The 18034-nt window shown below is 33.2% G+C and overlaps 1 long non-coding RNA gene across 13 annotated transcripts; it reads right to left on the bottom strand.

The window, feature by feature from the left end:
* Positions 1 to 3873: 3873 nt before the first annotated feature.
* On the bottom strand, positions 3874 to 8469 carry LOC148920880 (uncharacterized). Of its 13 annotated transcripts, none has more exons than XR_016123331.1 (7): positions 8277 to 8469; positions 8054 to 8089; positions 6476 to 7381; positions 6289 to 6380; positions 5950 to 6173; positions 5775 to 5867; positions 3874 to 4981 (listed from the first exon to the last, which is right to left on the bottom strand). It is a non-coding gene; the product is annotated as an uncharacterized LOC148920880 (long non-coding RNA). The 13 variants fall into 13 exon arrangements; XR_016123332.1 differs by having other exon boundaries at positions 6476 to 7378; XR_016123335.1 differs by having other exon boundaries at positions 6476 to 6564; positions 8277 to 8465.
* Between the last annotated feature and the right edge of the window lie 9565 nt (positions 8470 to 18034).

The following is an 18034-nucleotide window of genomic DNA, read 5'->3' as shown; positions in this document are numbered from 1 at the left end:
AAAAATAATAAATCGTTTTCAAAAATGATTGTAAAATCACTTACGATCGATCATCTTCTCGCAAACGACAGAAAATCTTCATTTCCTCCACAATTCCCAAATAAGCACCACATGTATTGCTTTCTTTTTTGGTCAGAAAAATGAAGAGAGATTCTATTAATTTCATTCTAATTCTGTCCAAAACACACATGCACATCAATGACACATACTTACTCCGTCATGAAATTAAACAGGAATTTACACGTGTCTTTGAATTGTAAGAATATCAAACAATTCAAGGATATCAAATTATGTAAGTCAAATTATCATAACTGAACTAACAAGAACAAAAGTGAAAATTCAACAAACTAAGGAGTAAAAGTGATATATATATATATATATATAGAACACCGATCTCTTGACCACAAAGGTCCAAGAGATTTAGAATTCTCACCATCGGATGTTAATCTAACGGTGCTCAAAAAAGTTTCTTAAAAGAAATACAAGAATGAATGAATAGTGAATGACGACTACAAATCTCTTGATCTGTAATTCAAGAGATCGGGAATATATATATATATATATATATATTTATTTATTTATTTATTTATTTGTTTATTTATTTATTTTGGAATTGTTTTGTCCATATTTTGGGGCTTTCATTCACTTTTGCTCCTTTTTTAGGTCGACATTTTTTTTTATTGGTCTGAATTTTGGTCCACTTGTTTTGTCCATATTTTGAGGTTTCTCACCATCCATCATCATCGACTCACCACCATCCATCATTCAACGAAACTTCCAATCGTAGAAGAGCGGGTAACCCATTCTTTTACTCTTTATCTCGGCACGTTTTCTCTATTCTAGTTTTGCCCCTCTTGATTGAGGAGGGTCCTCTGGCCTGTCAATTTTTTTATTTTTTATTTTTGGCTAGTCCTGCCACTTGCAAGAAGATTTGCATGCCTCTATTATTTATTGTCATTTGCAGTTTGTTTGTTTGTTTGTTTGTTTTTTTTTCTTGATCCCTGAAATTGATTCAACAGAAAATGTCCTTTCCAAGATAAAGGCCGACAATCTTTTCAAACCAATTTGGTCCCCTAGAAATTAAGCAAGAACATCCAATTAAACAACACAAGATATTTATGTGGTTCACTCATATTTGGGCTACGTACACAGGGTGTTGGGTATTTTCACTATTGAATGAACAAAGAACAAAGGTGAACAAAGTGTTTGATCCTCACAACCCATATCTCAATTACAACCATAACACTCATATAGAATAAAATAAGACACTGATATCGTAGGGTTGAGTTCTAGGGGAAGAATATCGTAGGGTTGATATCATCTTCACCCCTTCTCAAGTTGGAGAGTTTGCTTTATATAATAATTTAGAGATCACCAAATTCTTGTAGAAATAGGCTTCCTAATTAGCCTCAAAGTAAAAATTCATCTCTAAATAAAATTCCAGTTCATATGAAGCTCGGATTAAGGTAATTTTACCCACAAACATATTTTGCTTCGTCTATTTATAGACAAAACAATCATAGATAAGTCATTCTTTTTGTTTTTCAATTGTATACATCAGATGGATGTCATGTTAATTAAAATTTGTCCTACAGAAAGAGGTGAAGATGATACATGCGACATCAATTTGACGTTGATAGAGGTAGGTGCTTTTTGATAGAGTTTCTACATTAGCTTCTGATGCCAAGTCATCCCAGCTTATATACTTAATGTAATGATCTCAGCTTAAGTGAGTTGTATGTATATAAGCTGAAGTGTAATCTTTATTAAACTAATGAATCTCAGAATTACGAGTTGCTTCACTTTCTAGGACAGAGTATTCGATGTTCATTTGAAACTATTAACTGTCAGGTTGGGGGTTTCTGCCTGGGTATAAGAAGTTCACTAATTTTTCAGCCTTTACCACCTAAAGTCTTTTTTGCATCAACTTTATGCCAAAATATTGGTTTTCTTATCATTTTCATATCTTAGTTAGTTTCACACTTAAGTTCTCCGTGTAATTAATTACAATTGGAAAAATAATTTTAAAACTTTTAATGGTAGGTCTCATAAGAAGAAAGCACAATGTTGTAAGATCTTCTTTCATGATGCAGCATGACAATAATTGGATGGCTAAAAACACACTACTCTGAAAATCATGAGCTCAATTGTTGTCAATAATGCGCATTAAAATAGGAAAATTAACCTCTCTTCAATTTCTTCCTCGTCACGCTCAGTGGCCTGATGTTCTTACCGAGGCACTTTCTGCACATTAGGTTTCTTCATCTCATATCCAAGCTTCATGTTTGCATTAATTGCCGAATTCAACTTGCAGATAAATCCCTGTCATTGGATTTTACCAATAACACTTTGACACATGGCATTAGTTTGAAAAATGATTCTCTCTTATCTTGTAACAGTCAGCAGCAGAGTATAACCTTGTAACAATCTTTTTCAGTGGAAATCATTTTAACATTCTTTTTTTTAATCAAGAAAAGTATTTTTTTTTTTTAAGATGATAGGTCATGCATATTATCATCATTCAACAAAGGATAAAGTCATGCTGGCCACTCTTAAACCCTATGAATTGGAATATCTAGATCTAAGGCAGACAATCCAGCCTATATGTAGCCTTGTTGCATTCCTTTGGTTGGAAACCCACAATCATAGACATCAAGAGAAGGATTGAGTGATTTAGCCTGTTCAATAACGTTTCCTTCTAACTTTGATCTTGCATTCTCTTACTCGAAGACTGACACGAATTAGAGGCCCTTCGGCTCACACCACATCAGTGTGCAAAAAGACTCAGTTGGCATTCTCTTCTTAGTTTTCCAATACAGCAGGTCTTTCTCAAATATCATGAAATTTATTTCCCACACCTTCCATACTTTGTTCCTCACCCTCCTTGAAACTTGAAGATTTTTATTTTACTTTCCCTTAGTTTGGAGAAGGTTCTTCGCTGGCCATTGTTTGATTGCTTGAATCAGAACTACAAAGACTTCAACATAAAGATAAAGTCTTTTAGCACCCAAAAAAAAAAACAAAGTAATTTGTCCAAGATATATGATAGCATAGTGTGACACTCACCAAAATGTTTTTTTTCTGATTGGGTGGTTTGTGGTGTTGTATATGCTTGATGTCTCTTATTTTGAGAGCATCACTTATGCAGATACGGAAAACGTGGGGCCGCATGCAGTGCAACTGACAAGGTAAAAGGCCCATAAGGACAACCAAGTGTGCCATGGCCCTGCCACCATCTTGATTGACTGTTGGCTGAAAGCGACATGGTTGGAAATGTAAGGTCCATCATTCATTGCCTGTCCATGTTTCAATATTCAGAAGCAAAAAAGAACTACCACTTGAACGCAACAATACGAAGCAAACCAAGAATGACTAATTTTACAAGAGGAAACACATTGAATTCCGTGTGTTTTTTTTCCCTTTTTTTTCTTTTTTTTTTTTATTGTATCGATATTTTTGATATTTTAGTGATATTATAATAAAATATTGCTGAAGTGTGAACGAAATTATCGACGTCGATATTTTCCGATATTATCGTAGATATTCTTGATATTTTATACGATATGTGCATAGATACATTTCAAAATATCCGTGATTCGAAAAAACGATAATATCCTTAATATTTCGTCGATATTATCGATATTTTAGACTATGGTTCTACCCATTTAGCATATGCTTATATAATATCTAGTAAATTTCTTTTTTCTCAGCTACCGTTACTTTTCGTGTGTGCCAATTGAATTTTTTTTTCTTCATAATATTTGTATTTATGTTTCATTTTAAAAATGACTTTTTACAAATTTTTATTTTATTTATTATTATTATATGTAAACATTCTTTCTTTCTGTTTAATCAATTAAATATAGACATATAAAAAGAAATAAAAATATATTATTAGTTTTTTTATTTTAATTTTTGTACACTACTACTAAAAAAAAGACCAAAAGACACTGAGGAGGGCTGTCAGTCCCTTTTGCATGCCCCTTTTGCATTATTTGGGAACTGAAAACAGTGGCTAATGTAGTGGTTGGCACTGTCTTCTAACAATGTCTTTTACATGGGTCTTCTATTGCTAATATGACACGGAATTCAAATCTTCGTGACATATTTTTCCAACGGGTCCCACATTCTGGTCCAACCAGTATGCATTCTAAATACATCCGTGTCCAGTAGAATTGAAAGGTACGGAATGCTTCGTGTGGTGATAATATTGCTGGAGAGAAAGTGCAGATTTCTGTGACGTGGAACTTTCCTGATACTGGAGTGTTTAAACTGAATGTGGATGGATCTTGTAAAACTGCTTCTGGGAATATTGGTGCTGGGGTGTTCTTCGCGACTGCTCTGGGAATTGGATTAAGGGATTTGCTGTGAACTTGGGAATTGGCCAAATTCTTGAAGCTGAGCTTTGGGGTCTAGCCTTTGGACTTAAAATGGCTTTGGATAAAGGTGTCAGTAAAATCACCATCGAAATGGACTCAGCTCGTTTTCATCCCCTCGCTGTTGCATAACTGTTGTACACTCTTTTAAGGCAGTTTGAGAGCTACCAGTTTCATCATATATACAGAGAGAAGAACTATCTTGCTGACTGTCTTGCAAGATGGAGCTACAATTTGGATCTGGGCATTTGCTTCTTTGATAATACCCATGTGATCATGTGCTGGTTGATGACATGCTTGGAGTCTCTCATGCCCGTCAGATCTCCTTTATTAAAGTTCAGTGTTTCTTTGGGGTTTAACCTCCACATTTCATCAATAAAAAAAAAAGGGTCACTACTACAATTTTAGCTTATACCTGACAACCGTCTATGGTCAGTAGAAACCTCATTACTGGTGAAAATTCGTCAGTAATGGCTTCCTGGCGAGTGCAGCGACGGAAATAAGGCTTGTCAGTAAATATCCTGCCAGTAATACTAATGCCGACCAACTTCTGCAACTTATTCGTCAGTACAGGTTTGTCTCTGAGAAGTGACTTCAATTTATTACTGAAAAACAAATGGCCAGTATTAAAGAAGCTTTTGTGAGGATTATTGTTTCGATACCAGTGGCCAAACATTCGCCAGGATTGTTTCTAAACCAACGTAAAAAATGCCAGGATTGTTTGTCAATTCAATTCTTTTCTGAGCTAATGCACCATTAAATATACTTCCTTCAAATGCCTTTTGTTTTGTAATATAATCTGCACATTTTTCATTCCTAAATTTTTTTTAATTGATATTAAAAATGTAATGACAATTATAAGTACAACACTGAAAGATTGAACCATACAGGATACAACAACCATTCTTATAAAATATAAAGTACCAATGTGGATTACAATTTACAATAGCCAAATATTACAAAGGTCTGCCTACATCAGTAGAGTTCCAAAACTTTAGTTGCCCAACCTAAAGCTCTTCTTCTTGCCTTAAAATTAGGGCAATGATTTCCCCACTCCTATTTTATCCACTTACACTCCTTTTTTAGTTATAAAAAAGGAGTGGAGTGGGGAAATCACCATTCTAAAATTATCAGGACATTCATCTTCAACTAATCCCTTAAAGTTTTCCTACATTTCAGCCTAACAAAAAACAAAGATACATATTCAGTTCATCATTCTCCATCAAATTCTATGGTCATCATAGATTAACCAAACCAATAAAATCTACAATGATGAATTGTACAATTAGTCTTCTGGACCTCTACATTTCAGTTTTTCATATACTTGAACAAATAAAAGAACATAAAGAACAATGAACAAGAAAAAAGAATAAACATTCAAGTGCATCATAAACTTACATATTGTGCTTTGCTTCGAGCATAAGACTTTGTGCCAGATGTGTGATTCAACATTTGTTTACTCCAATTTTCAGCATTTCATTTAGCTTGTTCCTGCTATTCGCAAAAGCAAAACATACTTGATCATTGCACAGATTATATATATATATATTGACTGTTGTGTAATAATACGTACTGCAGTCTCATATTTTTCCTAATGTTCAAACAACAGCCGCCACTGGTCTGGGTCTACACGAGAATCCCCACATTGCCACCGTCTTTTACTTCCTTCGAAAGGTTTATAATAACTTCAAATCACTCTTGAAACTTCTCCACAATTTTTCATTATTCTTCATTTATACATACATCCTTGAAGACATGAATCAAAGGCTGCTGTTCAGGACAAAATTCAATGGTGCCCTGCATGCACAATAAGGTAGTCTTACATCAACTCTAAAATACATAACTAATAAACTCACATACATGCACTAAGTATTCAATAATTTTAGGAATAAGAAACACGAGAGTGTCCCACACATCAAGTTTGCTGGAGTCTGATACTTTTTCTCATGTTATTTAGACACTAGTTGCATATCCCTTGACCCCGACCTTGCTTTGCCTCATTGCCTACATGAAAAATTAAATTTAACTGCTCAATACAAAGGTAATAAGTTTCTCATATATCCCACATACAATATATTTATATAATGATTTAAACATACCCAGTACCACTTGCAGAACCATCTCCCTCTAGACCATCCCCCAAGTCAACATTGAGCCCTTCTTGTGAACTATCTCCAGAACTACTCATCTAAAGTGGTAACAAATTAATCAGACATGAATGGAAAAAAAAACTATTACTTCAGCATTTCAATACAAAACAATCTATTGTCTCTCCATTGGATGACCCTCAACACCATCTACTTCAACTCACAAGAAAAACCAAATTAAACAAGAAATTGCACATTCATTGAACTGAAGAAAAGAAGAAATAACACCAAACAAGTAGACCACGTTATAACAAACAAATAAAGTACGCATATTCACCAAAATATATCAACTCACACATATATAAAAGCAAAATACTCCCAATACTTTTTTTCCTAATAGAAACAATTTTATTAAGAACAAGAAAGAAAAGAAACACAAGAAAGAGGACAAAAATCCCCCAGGGCAAACCACCAGAACCCCAACAGAAAAAGAAAACAGAACCACAACCCAAACGAAACTAAAACAGAAGACAAAGCTCCCAAAAACAAACAAACAAGCCCCAGACTTCATCAACAAATAATAAAAGATTGAAACAAGAGCTTTAAAAAATCAAAGGATATAATCAGCCTTTCATCTATACAACTGGTACATCGTCCATGTCTGCATCTTAAAATTTGTATTCTAATTTATAAACTAATCAGAAGGATTCGTGGGTCATTGCCTATACTCAAATACTTGAAAAAACATAAAAGAAATAGGAACAGAAATCTCACCAGAACAGAGAATCAACCCCAACTGAAAAGAACAAAGAAAACCCCCAAATTGAATCTCTCTGTCAATCTGAACCAACTGATACGAAAATCACTACCACATGATTCCTCTAACTCCAATAGCTCTAAGGAAGAAAACAATTTCTTCTTCAATGAAAAAAAAAAAAAGAGGAAGGGAGAGTGAGTGACAGAGCAAAACCCAAAAACGAAAGAAAAAGACGAGAGAGAAGATATGGTCTTTTTTGGTCAACGAGAGAGAGAGTCGATTTGAAGGAAGTAAAGAGAAAGTTTAAGTAAAAAAATTATACTTAAGTCTAGTACTGGCAAACCAACTCGTCAGTGATAAAATTTGGCTTCCTGATGTCTACGAATTTGGGCGCTTAATATTTTGGCTTCCCGCCCTTAAAGGGGCTGGCGCTGTCGCTCGTCAGTAAAACCAGTACTGACGAAAGACTTTGCCAGTAATGGCTCCTAGTACTGGCTAAACTGCTCCTTGAACAGTATTAGGTTGTCGGTATAAGCTAAAATTGTAGTAGTGGGTACAGAATGCTTATCAGTCCCGAAAAATCATAAACCTGATTTTTTTAAAATATCTGATTGTTTCAATATGCTTAAACATCGGTTGTCGTTAAACCATTCATCGGTTTTTGTTAAACCGTCACTCTTGTAAACCTTGTGTTCTCCGTCAAGATGAGATAAGAATTTTTTCTGACCATGGATTATGGAGACACACTGGAAGAGTCTTTGCATGTTGAACTGGATGAGAGAGTTCATCAAATTCAACAACACAAAAGTGTTGAAAAAGGAGTAGAAATTCACCTCTGCCCCTGAGAGCATTAAGCCTATTAACCGCATCTGCAGTAAACATAAAACACAAATAAATCCTCAAAATTCAAAAACACAAATATCCATTAAAAAAACCATGCAAACAAAAAACATGAGTCACTAAGGAAAAAACATTCAAATGAAATATTTGTATGAGACATATAACACAGATCTAGCCGAAACCAGACAATGGGTTAGATTCATACAAACACTGTACCAAGAATTAAATTTGAAACGAAACCAAGAATCCAGCACACAATACCAAGAAAAAAGACGAGAATAAGAAGAAGAAAAAATTAATAGATAAAAGGGGTGCATGTAGATTTGAAGCAGAAAAAGAAAGAAGTTTCAAGAAAGTTGTTAGGAAAAGAGGAGGAAATATGAGAGAGAGAGAGAGTGAGAGAGAGAGAGAGAGAATGGAGGAAACAATAGAAATCTTGGGAAGTAAAACGAGTGGTCAGAGCACTTACAGTAGGGGTGTATTTTTGAGGGTGTAAGGCTTACTTTTATATCCTCTTTATACATTTTTGGGAAGTTGTAAATATAGTTTTTGCTTCAATGAGAAAGATATAAATCTAAATATATATAATTGATTTTTTTGTCTTAAGTTGTTCTTTATGCTAAAATTTTATTTTGTGTTAACTTTATAAAATTAATTTTTTGTGTATTAGGTTAATTTTATTTTTTGAAACAAATAGACTTAAAAATATTTAAATTCGAAGAAGATATGATTTCATCAAAAAAAAAATTTACAAATTTATAAATAAATCAAATCCTAGACATATATTTATAAAAAAACCCAAACACTATTTAAACATAGAAAACACACCAAAATCAAAATCAACAATTGTATATTTTTTGGGTGTGTTTATAAATGGGTTTTGAGTGTGTATAATGATGGGTTTTGGGTGCGTTTATAAAGTGTTTTGAGGTGTTTTTTTTTATAATTTCAACCCTTATTTTGGATGTTTTAGTGAAACTCCCAAAAAAATTAAAGCTGGCTGTTTTTGAAAATTAAAGCTGTTGGTCCAACAATGTAGCCTTTGGAGGGGGAGACATGACAACCAAAAAATAGGCCCACATATTAATTTTGGTCGAGCAATTTTTTTGCTGACCTTTCTCCACTTTATTTCACCTTTTTCAGTTGGGTCCCACATGCAAGAGATATATATATATATAAAAAGATGTACATATATATATCTAAATTTGCATCTCGGGTGGTGATGCAAATTTACACTTGTTTACACCTCCCTATTGAGAGTGATTGTGATGTATATTTAACATACACCCTATTATACAACCTCCACTATTGATGTTCTTAAGAAAATAATAATTTGAGAGAGAGAGAGAGAGAGAGATAGTGGGCAAATAAAAAGGAGGAAAGCCATTTTGGTATACGTATACTTTCACTTAGTTGGTACTTGTCTCTGCGCACGCACTTGTGAACCTATGAGATTTTTTTTATATAAAAATTTTAAAATTTATTTTAGAATTAAAAATAATAATGGGTAGTTGTGTTTCATCAAAATAAGATATATTATCTGAATTTTCTTTTAATTTTAATTTTTTTTAATGTGAAAAAGTGTGAATTTATCATGTTATACTTATTTAATTAATAATTTCAATTTTTAATATTTGCATTAACTAAGGGCATTTGTAGGTATTTTAAATGTTTTACCATTCTTCTGCTTTTTGCTTTATATATATTAACCTCTTCACACGCACTTCCGTATCTGAGAGTGGTTTTTTTTTTTTAAAATTTAAAAGTTGGTATGATGAGTCTTTTATTTATATATTTTTAAAATTTTAATTAAGTTTTTATGTTGATCCGTTCTTAGGCACTGATTAATTTATCAGTGCCTTATTTTCTAATATATATCTAACATGAAAGTATTATATATAATTATTCTAATACTGAAGGCACGGATTTCAGACTCTTTAAAATTAGGGAGTTTCACTAAAACACCCAAAATGGAGGTTGAAATTATAAAAAAACCCAACACCCAAAACACTTTATAAACACACCCAAAACCCATCATTACACACACTCAAAACCCATTTATAAACACACCCAAAAAGTTGACTTTGGGGTTGATTTTGGGTGTGTTTCTATGTTTAAATAGTGCTTGAGTTTTTTTATAAATACATGTTTATGATTGGGTTTATTTATAAATTTGTATTAAAATTATTAGTCATGGAAAATTATTAAGTCAGTCCCTAATATAATTTTATAGAGATTGTTTCTATTAATAGTCCCTAATAGCATTCTGTAGAGACTGTTTTTATTTCAGTCTCTAATAAAGGAGTCCCTGTTGAGCCTTTTTCTAGTAGTGGTAATTCAGCAAATTATTTTTTTATTTTGTAATTTAGCAAATTAGTTTTTACTATTTTACCCTCATTATATTAGAATGTAGTGTTTTGATATATATATATATATATATATTATAAGTGATATTCTACTTTCAATCTAATTTAAACTACAGAGTGGGGGATTCGAATTTGAATATAGAGTGGGGAGCACATCCGGTCTAACCAACTTGGTTAAGTTCATTTATGCTATATATACTTAAAAAAAATTCCTAAATGGGACTGTCCTTTGCGTTCAAATATATAACAGTGTAATTCGGTGCCACTTGAATATGTTCAATTTTTTTCATAAAAATTTAGTCACTCCCTGCAAGTTGTAATCCGCCCTTCAAACTTAATTATTTTGTTATTTAGCTTCACTGAAATAGAAAGAAAAATATTATCAAAAAAAAAAAGGGTGAATGGTTACATTTTTTAAAGAAGCCATTGTTAGATTAAGAAAGTAATTATGCATGGGCTGTGTTGTGCCCAAAAATGCCAATACTCAGCTCAGCAATTGCCCACAATACGGCGCATGATTTCAAGCCCCAATTCATACTTTGGAACGGTGCAGAGCCGTTTACTTTTCTTTTTTCTTTCTTTCGTTTTTTATTTTTATTTAAGCTTAACTTGTTTTCTCTTTTAGGCCGTGAAGGCTTTGGTTTTGTTTTTTCGGGTGCTGTGTTTACACTTTTTTGCAATGCATTTTCTCTCCTCATCATTGGTGGTTGCGTCTTATCATATGGTTTAAACCATTCTCATCGGCTCCTTAACTCCATGAATGTCTCTTCCATTGTTTACCCTCAGTGGCACTTATGGAGTTTGATATGTCCTTAAAGTGCAAATTACACTTATTGCTTGCATTATGGTTAGCGCTACTCCTACTAGTTGTAGCTTATGTGACTTGCTCTTAATATTTGGTGTGAACTCAATTATTTGAGTTTGTTTTGATGTAATCTGAGCTTTAACCTTCTATTTAATGAAACTCGATTACCAAACTGGCCCTTAGCAAACATAGAGCTACTTTACTTTACATCAAGTGCATCAAAAAATATCTCAAAGTTTTTCTCCATGCATCATGATTATTGCCATCAAACTATGGAGGAGAGTTGCAAGAGCTTGCAACTCTTTCCCTTCCCATGGTAACACCACCACCTAAACAGCAACATTCCCCCTAGGATCTCTCTATTTGCATTAAAAGTCGGAGCTCTAAGACCAATTGAAATTGGTACTTAGGTTGAAGGGGTAAAATTAAATGGTAATCTAGCTTACCACAAACTAGACCAACAAAGTAATCCTACCAAATATATGTCTAGTCAACAACTAGCCATAGATCTAAAAACACACAATAGAAACCACATCCAACCAACAATCAATTCTCAAACCCCTGCAAACCTAGAAAATAACTAAATGACAACCTACGCACTCAAAAGGACCCGTCAATCTAGAATATCACATGTGCTAGCAACAACTAGCGTGAAGGGTGTGTGAGCATTCATCAACATTTTAGAAGATAACATATATTTCATATCATTAGTCATAAAAGTCAAGACAACACACAAGAAATGTTCACCTAGAAACCCTATTTACTACTTCTCCCTGCTTTCATCCCTATTTACAATGACATATGCATGATAATAACGTGTGCACATCCAAATAATAGAATATATATATATATAGAAATTCTCTTATGCGGACGTCCGGACGTTATTACTGTGTAGACGCCATATATTTTCTACTACTCCTCCTTGCTTTCCTCCCTATTTACAATGGCATTTGCACGATAATAACATGCAGACATTTAGATGTGAGAATAACGGTATAATATATAGAAATTCTCCTATGCAAATGTCCGGATGTTATTACCATGCTGATGCCATGTATTGTTCTACTATCCCTCCCTTACTTTCCTCCCTATTTACAATGAATAATGCTACTTTGCATGTATAACATATACCACATGATGTGGCACCTACTTGGACATGCCACCTCATTAAATTTCATTTTACGAATCTTTCAATTAAAAACCCTAGGTAAAAAATAATATTAGATCTTACATTTTATTCGCCACTCCATATGCCTCCTCCCTTCTTGTCCTTCCAACACGTCTCCATTCTTTTAGTTGATTCTTAGTTGATTTCTAGCAAACCATCTTTTCTTTCCTTTTTGCTTTATAAAGAATGATTTTATCTAATTGTTTCATTGAAATTAAAGGAGTCGAAAGGAAGAAAAATGTCTATATCATGTTAAGGGTTATGGGCCATTGTTCATGGCTGAAAGTTCTTAGATGTATCTAGGATGATTGGTCTTTTCCTATTAATTGCATTGATCCTGCTGTGTTTTTTTAATTTACTCTTTTGTATCTTTTGTGATGTTTTTTCCATTTGTTCTGGAAATTAAGGAGGGAGGGAGGATGAAGGGTTTAAGGTTTAGAGGGACTTTCAAGAGGGAAGAGAAAATTGATTTGGGGAGACGAAGAGTGGTGGAGGAGGAGGACTCAAGAATATGAGAAGTCTAACAAAGTTTATTATTATAATAATTATTAAATATATTAACCAAAATGAATGAAAAATAAGATAATTTAAAATGAAATTAAATGAGGTGTTATGTCCAAGTAAGGTGCCACATCATGTGGTATTGAAATGCGGTATACAAAATGTGGTAAGAGTAACATTACTCATTTACAATATCATTCGCACAATAATAATGTGGACATCAGGATGAGAGAATTTATATATATATATATATACATATGTGTGTGTATATATACACGTACTAGTTGTCTTCCACGTAATAGTTTTTTTCTTGGTTTTGACAAAGTAATTTTTATGGAATTTTATCTCAAAGTATTCAGATGTTGAGTATACCGGTTTTGCAAGTGTGAGTTTCTTTTTCATTTTTCTATAATTTTTTAGATAGGTACTTTTTGACTTTAAGTATCTGGGGCAGACTTATTATATGAGTTTAAAGATCCATACCAACGGTATTATATGAGTTTAATTACCTGGACTAAATACAATTTATGGTTATAACTATGTGGACTAGAGGTCGCTTCTGGGTTTAATTACCTAGACTAGAGGTAATTTATGAATTTAATTATGTGGACTAGAGGTGGTTTATAGGTTTAATTACCTGGACTATAGGTGTATGTATAGCATATAGGTACCTTACCTATTTAAGTTTTGTGTGTTGTGTTAACCTTATGGTAAGGTATATATGCCCTTGGTAGATAAAAAATTGAATGACATCAACATTACACCAAAGAGCCTCTAGCACGTTTATAGCAATTCTTTTTTATAAGATAGGATTTGAAAAATTCAAATTGATAGACTAGAATAAATTCAAGTTATACGTATTTAAAAGGTCAAATATAGTAATTATGGCCTAAATTTCATTTATTACCCTTTATGAATTGCAATCATCAATAACTGTATTAATTAGCTAATTATAATTATATAAATCACTCTTATCCGATTTAAATATAAGGGCATAATTAAAACAAAATTAATAATTTTAAAAAGAAAAAACAATGATTAAATTAGGAAATTTGAAAAAGGAAAGCCAATGCGGCACAAAAGTCAAAGAACTTAGATCAAATACACCAAATTCGTGGATTAATGACTAAAATAGACATGATGTTGAAAGTGTTATGTTACTAATCATGTGGTGGTAGTAGTGGTGATGAAGAGTGGTGGTGGTGGCGGCTATGGTAGCGTCGTGGTGGTGGTGGTGGTGGTGATGGCTATGGTAGTGTGGTGGTGGTGGTAGTGAATGTGGTGATGCAAGTGATGGAGTTAGGATGTGGAAATGGATGTGGTGTCATTTTAAAAAATGAATGATAGTATTTTGGGAATTAAAAAATTCATTAAAGGTTCATCTCTGCTTTTTTTGAAAGCAGCTTTGAAAAACAACTCAGATCCTGCTTTAAAAAGTTGTTGTCAAAATGCCACTACTTTTTAAATAATCAGAATTTTTTTTTTTTTATCAAACACCTTAAACTACTTAACTTTAAAGTGAAGCATGTTTTTGCCCAAAAAAAAGCAATCCTAAACGGAGGCCTAAACCGAACTCTTTAATGAGAATTTATGTATCAAATTTTCTAATTTAATAAGAAAAACAGAATACACATGCAGCAGCAATGAGCTAGACACCAAGCAATCAGGTTAACAAGAATTAAAATGAACCTCACAGTTTGCTAGCCACACACCCAAAACAATAATCTATAAGCTATAAGTTTGCAATTGTTCACCTTGCAAAAGATTCTTCCATCTCTTCATAGTGCAATATCATCAAGTAGTTGATAGGAGCAGAGAAAGAATTATAATGCTGATTGAGAAAATGTCGATTCCTTTAAGTAGACTTGATTGCTTAATTGAAACAACAAACTCAGATTATGGACGTGATTTCAACTATGTGAAAACTATAAAAGGAAAGAAGTCATGAAACCCAAACTGACTTCATTTTCAAAATCAGATATTCCTTAATCAAAACAAGTGCTAGCTGCAAGTAACACCCATTGACTCAATAATTCAGATCCACAATCCAAACAAGTGAAATACAATATGTGTGAGAATCAACTAATGTCAGATTTGATTATCTGAGGTATGCTAAGGGAAAACATATCCAATTCCACAAAATCTTATTGGACGAGGGGGAACCGAAACTCGGGTGCAAGGATAAATGCTCTTAATTACTTGAACTACAAGCCCTTTGCTAAAAAGAGACTTTTATAGTTGAAGAAAATTGTCTTAATTAAAATCCTTTTCATAAATGTGATATGTAAATCTTCTTCTTTGGGGGACAAAATGAACTGAGCTAAGTAGCAGTGATCGATCAAACAAAAAACATTTCAAAATGAAGTGTTATAAATAAAAAAATGTGATCAATCAAATAGAATTCTTGTGATTGATAAAAAAAATTTTAAAAAAACAGGATTTCAATGTTAAAGTATATGAGGAACAAAGACTATGGTCGCTCAAAAAAGTTAAGTGAATGTATTATATGAATAATAAACTTAGTAGAACAAAGATCTTGATATTCATCATACTGAATCCATCCTTCAAATGTCTAGTATAGTAGTCCAGCCAACCTAATTGATCTGAAATTAAGATTACACAAAACGCTCTTTTCAGTGAAGAAAATGCCACTATGCTAAAGTAATGCACTAATAGTACGTAGGCCAATAAAACCAAGCCTATAAAAACACTCCACAATCAACTTTGATAAAAGGAAAAATAATATTATATATATATATATATATCCCTCAACTAAGTTTATTCACGAACATCCTATCTCATATTGTATTTCAATGATCAAAACCGTCTATGCACTACTGAAAAACTGGTCAAAAACTACAAACTTAAGAGCACAAATATAGGTATGGTGCCCTTTTCTCTAACATTGAGCACAAATAAGTTTTATTCGGGCTCTTTTTGTATAAAACAGAAATAATTGTGTCAAATGAATTTACATAAAGCACAAACTTTTATTGGACACAAAGAGTTGTGCCAAATGTCAATTTAATGTAAATGATAAATACCATCTGACAAATGATTCAGAAAAAGTAAGATCATTTACTTGTGTAGACGCAAATAATTGTGTCTTTATCTGACAGATGTAACAACGCTAAAACACAAAAACTACATTTGTGCCCATTTATTTAATTTTTTTTTTTTTTTTACACAGCCCAGTTATTTCCCTATTTCTATTAGTATACTTTTTAGGATAAATTACTTCAAATGGTCCTCAAACTTATATACTATTTACATTTTAATCTCATAAATTAAATTATTAGTCTAAATAGTACATAAACTTTATTTTAATCGCCCATTTGATCCAACTGTTACATTTTCTGTTAAATGTAACCAAAATTTTAGGAGCAAATACGAATTTTCATAATTAACAAATAAAATAGGGTTAAAATAAATACAAAATTAGAAAATAATTGAAGAAAAAGAGAGAGAAAAAATCATGAGATCCAAACCCCCTCCCTTTGATTTCTTCTCCCCCATTCCAAAATTAAGTAAATTTAGGTTTTAGCAAAAAAAAAAATTTCACTTTTGGAAAAAGCCAAAGTTTTTTCAAAAAAGACAGAAAAACCTCTCAACTTTCAAATCAAAGACATGCAAATGTAAAGGATTCATTAGGAAATCCAAAAATAAATAAGGGCAATTTTGTCCATTTTGGCTTCTTTTACAAAATTTCTCTCTCCTTTGTGTTTTTCCAAAGTCTCCCTTTCAATTACTGCGTTCCTCCAAGCAACCACCAATTCCAAACTCCACAAACTCTTTGTGGGTTTCATCCCATTTTTCATTTTGTCCAAGTCCCTCCAAGGAATCCCAAATTCTAAATTCCCCAAAACTTTTTTGGGTTTCATATGTTTTCTGTTTGGTCCAAGCGTCAGTGCTTGAGAACTAGAATTGACGAGATATGGATTGAAGCTGTTGAAGCCTTTGGCTTCATCGTTCACACCATGTCTTGATGGGCGTTATCTGCTCTTGGGCCTCAACCAAGAACAAGACCACTTGGAAATTTCGAAGTTCTCAAAACGAGATGCAAATGCTTATACAAGGTCAATTTTTCCTCACTCAATCATATGATCAATTTATGTTTAGCTTCATTCAAAAAATTTTGTAGAGCTCATAAATCAATCTATTGTTTTGGTTAATAGCTACGTAAATTGTTGGTCCGTCGCAAATCTCGTTGCATCGTGAGATGTTAAGCGATTGTGCGCATAGTAGCCTTGAATCTCGGCAGTAGTTTGTTGGTGGTGGGTTTTAGGTGGTGCAGAGAGCGACGGTTGTATGATATATGGGGTGAGTGAGGCGATAACAGAGGTGGTGCTCCAACGCCTTGAAAATCAAGGGTTGTATGATATATTGATGAATGGATTTTCCTTACAGTCTACCACTACTCCTAAGAAAGCAAATAAAGGTATTGAAAGTGCATTACAGAAAATATAATTTGCTCCGTGGGAGGCTTTTGGTTTAGTGTTAACCTCTTGAACGTAGTCTTGAGCTTAATATTTATAGGAGGAGTTGACCAATCGAGGAAGATGGATGAAGATCGGGGCAATGGGTAGTCAAATCGAAGTAAGCATGGTGGTGTGACCCCCATAAATCTCGAGTGGGCTCTGCAACTTTCCTTTTATAGTAATAGTTGTTATAGGATATGTCCAACGGCTAGTTTTCTTACTATTTTGAGAAACTCTACAGCTGTCATAGTCCTTTCTGCTGTAACGATTTCTAGCCTAGGTGTAAGAATCGTAGCCTCCAATGACCTTGAATGGCTGGAAGATGAGTCCTTGTGTCCTAGTTTTTTAGGATCTGTTTTTTTGGCAGCTTGTGTCATGCATATAGTGTTTTTTGGCTCTGATGCAATACATAAAAAAATATACTAAATCATTCTCATTCTCTCTGAGTTTTTTCTGTCCTCTGCATACGTTGCTTACAAAAGGTTTTATTTGTTCTGTAAACCAGTCCACTAAAACTAGCAAGCTAAATACCAAATTCTAACATGATATCGAGCTCCTGGTCGATTTCGAGAAGGGGCGTGAGCTGTGAGAAAGGGGGTTTTCCTAAAATCTCTATAAGGGATAAAGGTTGCTCTTTTATTGTGTGGTTCACTAAG

This window comes from Prunus mume, linkage group LG1, assembly GCF_029339155.1.
Source record: "Prunus mume cultivar Tortuosa linkage group LG1, ASM2933915v1, whole genome shotgun sequence".
Classification (NCBI taxonomy): Eukaryota; Viridiplantae; Streptophyta; class Magnoliopsida; order Rosales; family Rosaceae; genus Prunus; species Prunus mume.
Note: the sequence above shows the minus strand (reverse complement) of the source record. Positions and strands in the feature narration are given on the sequence as shown.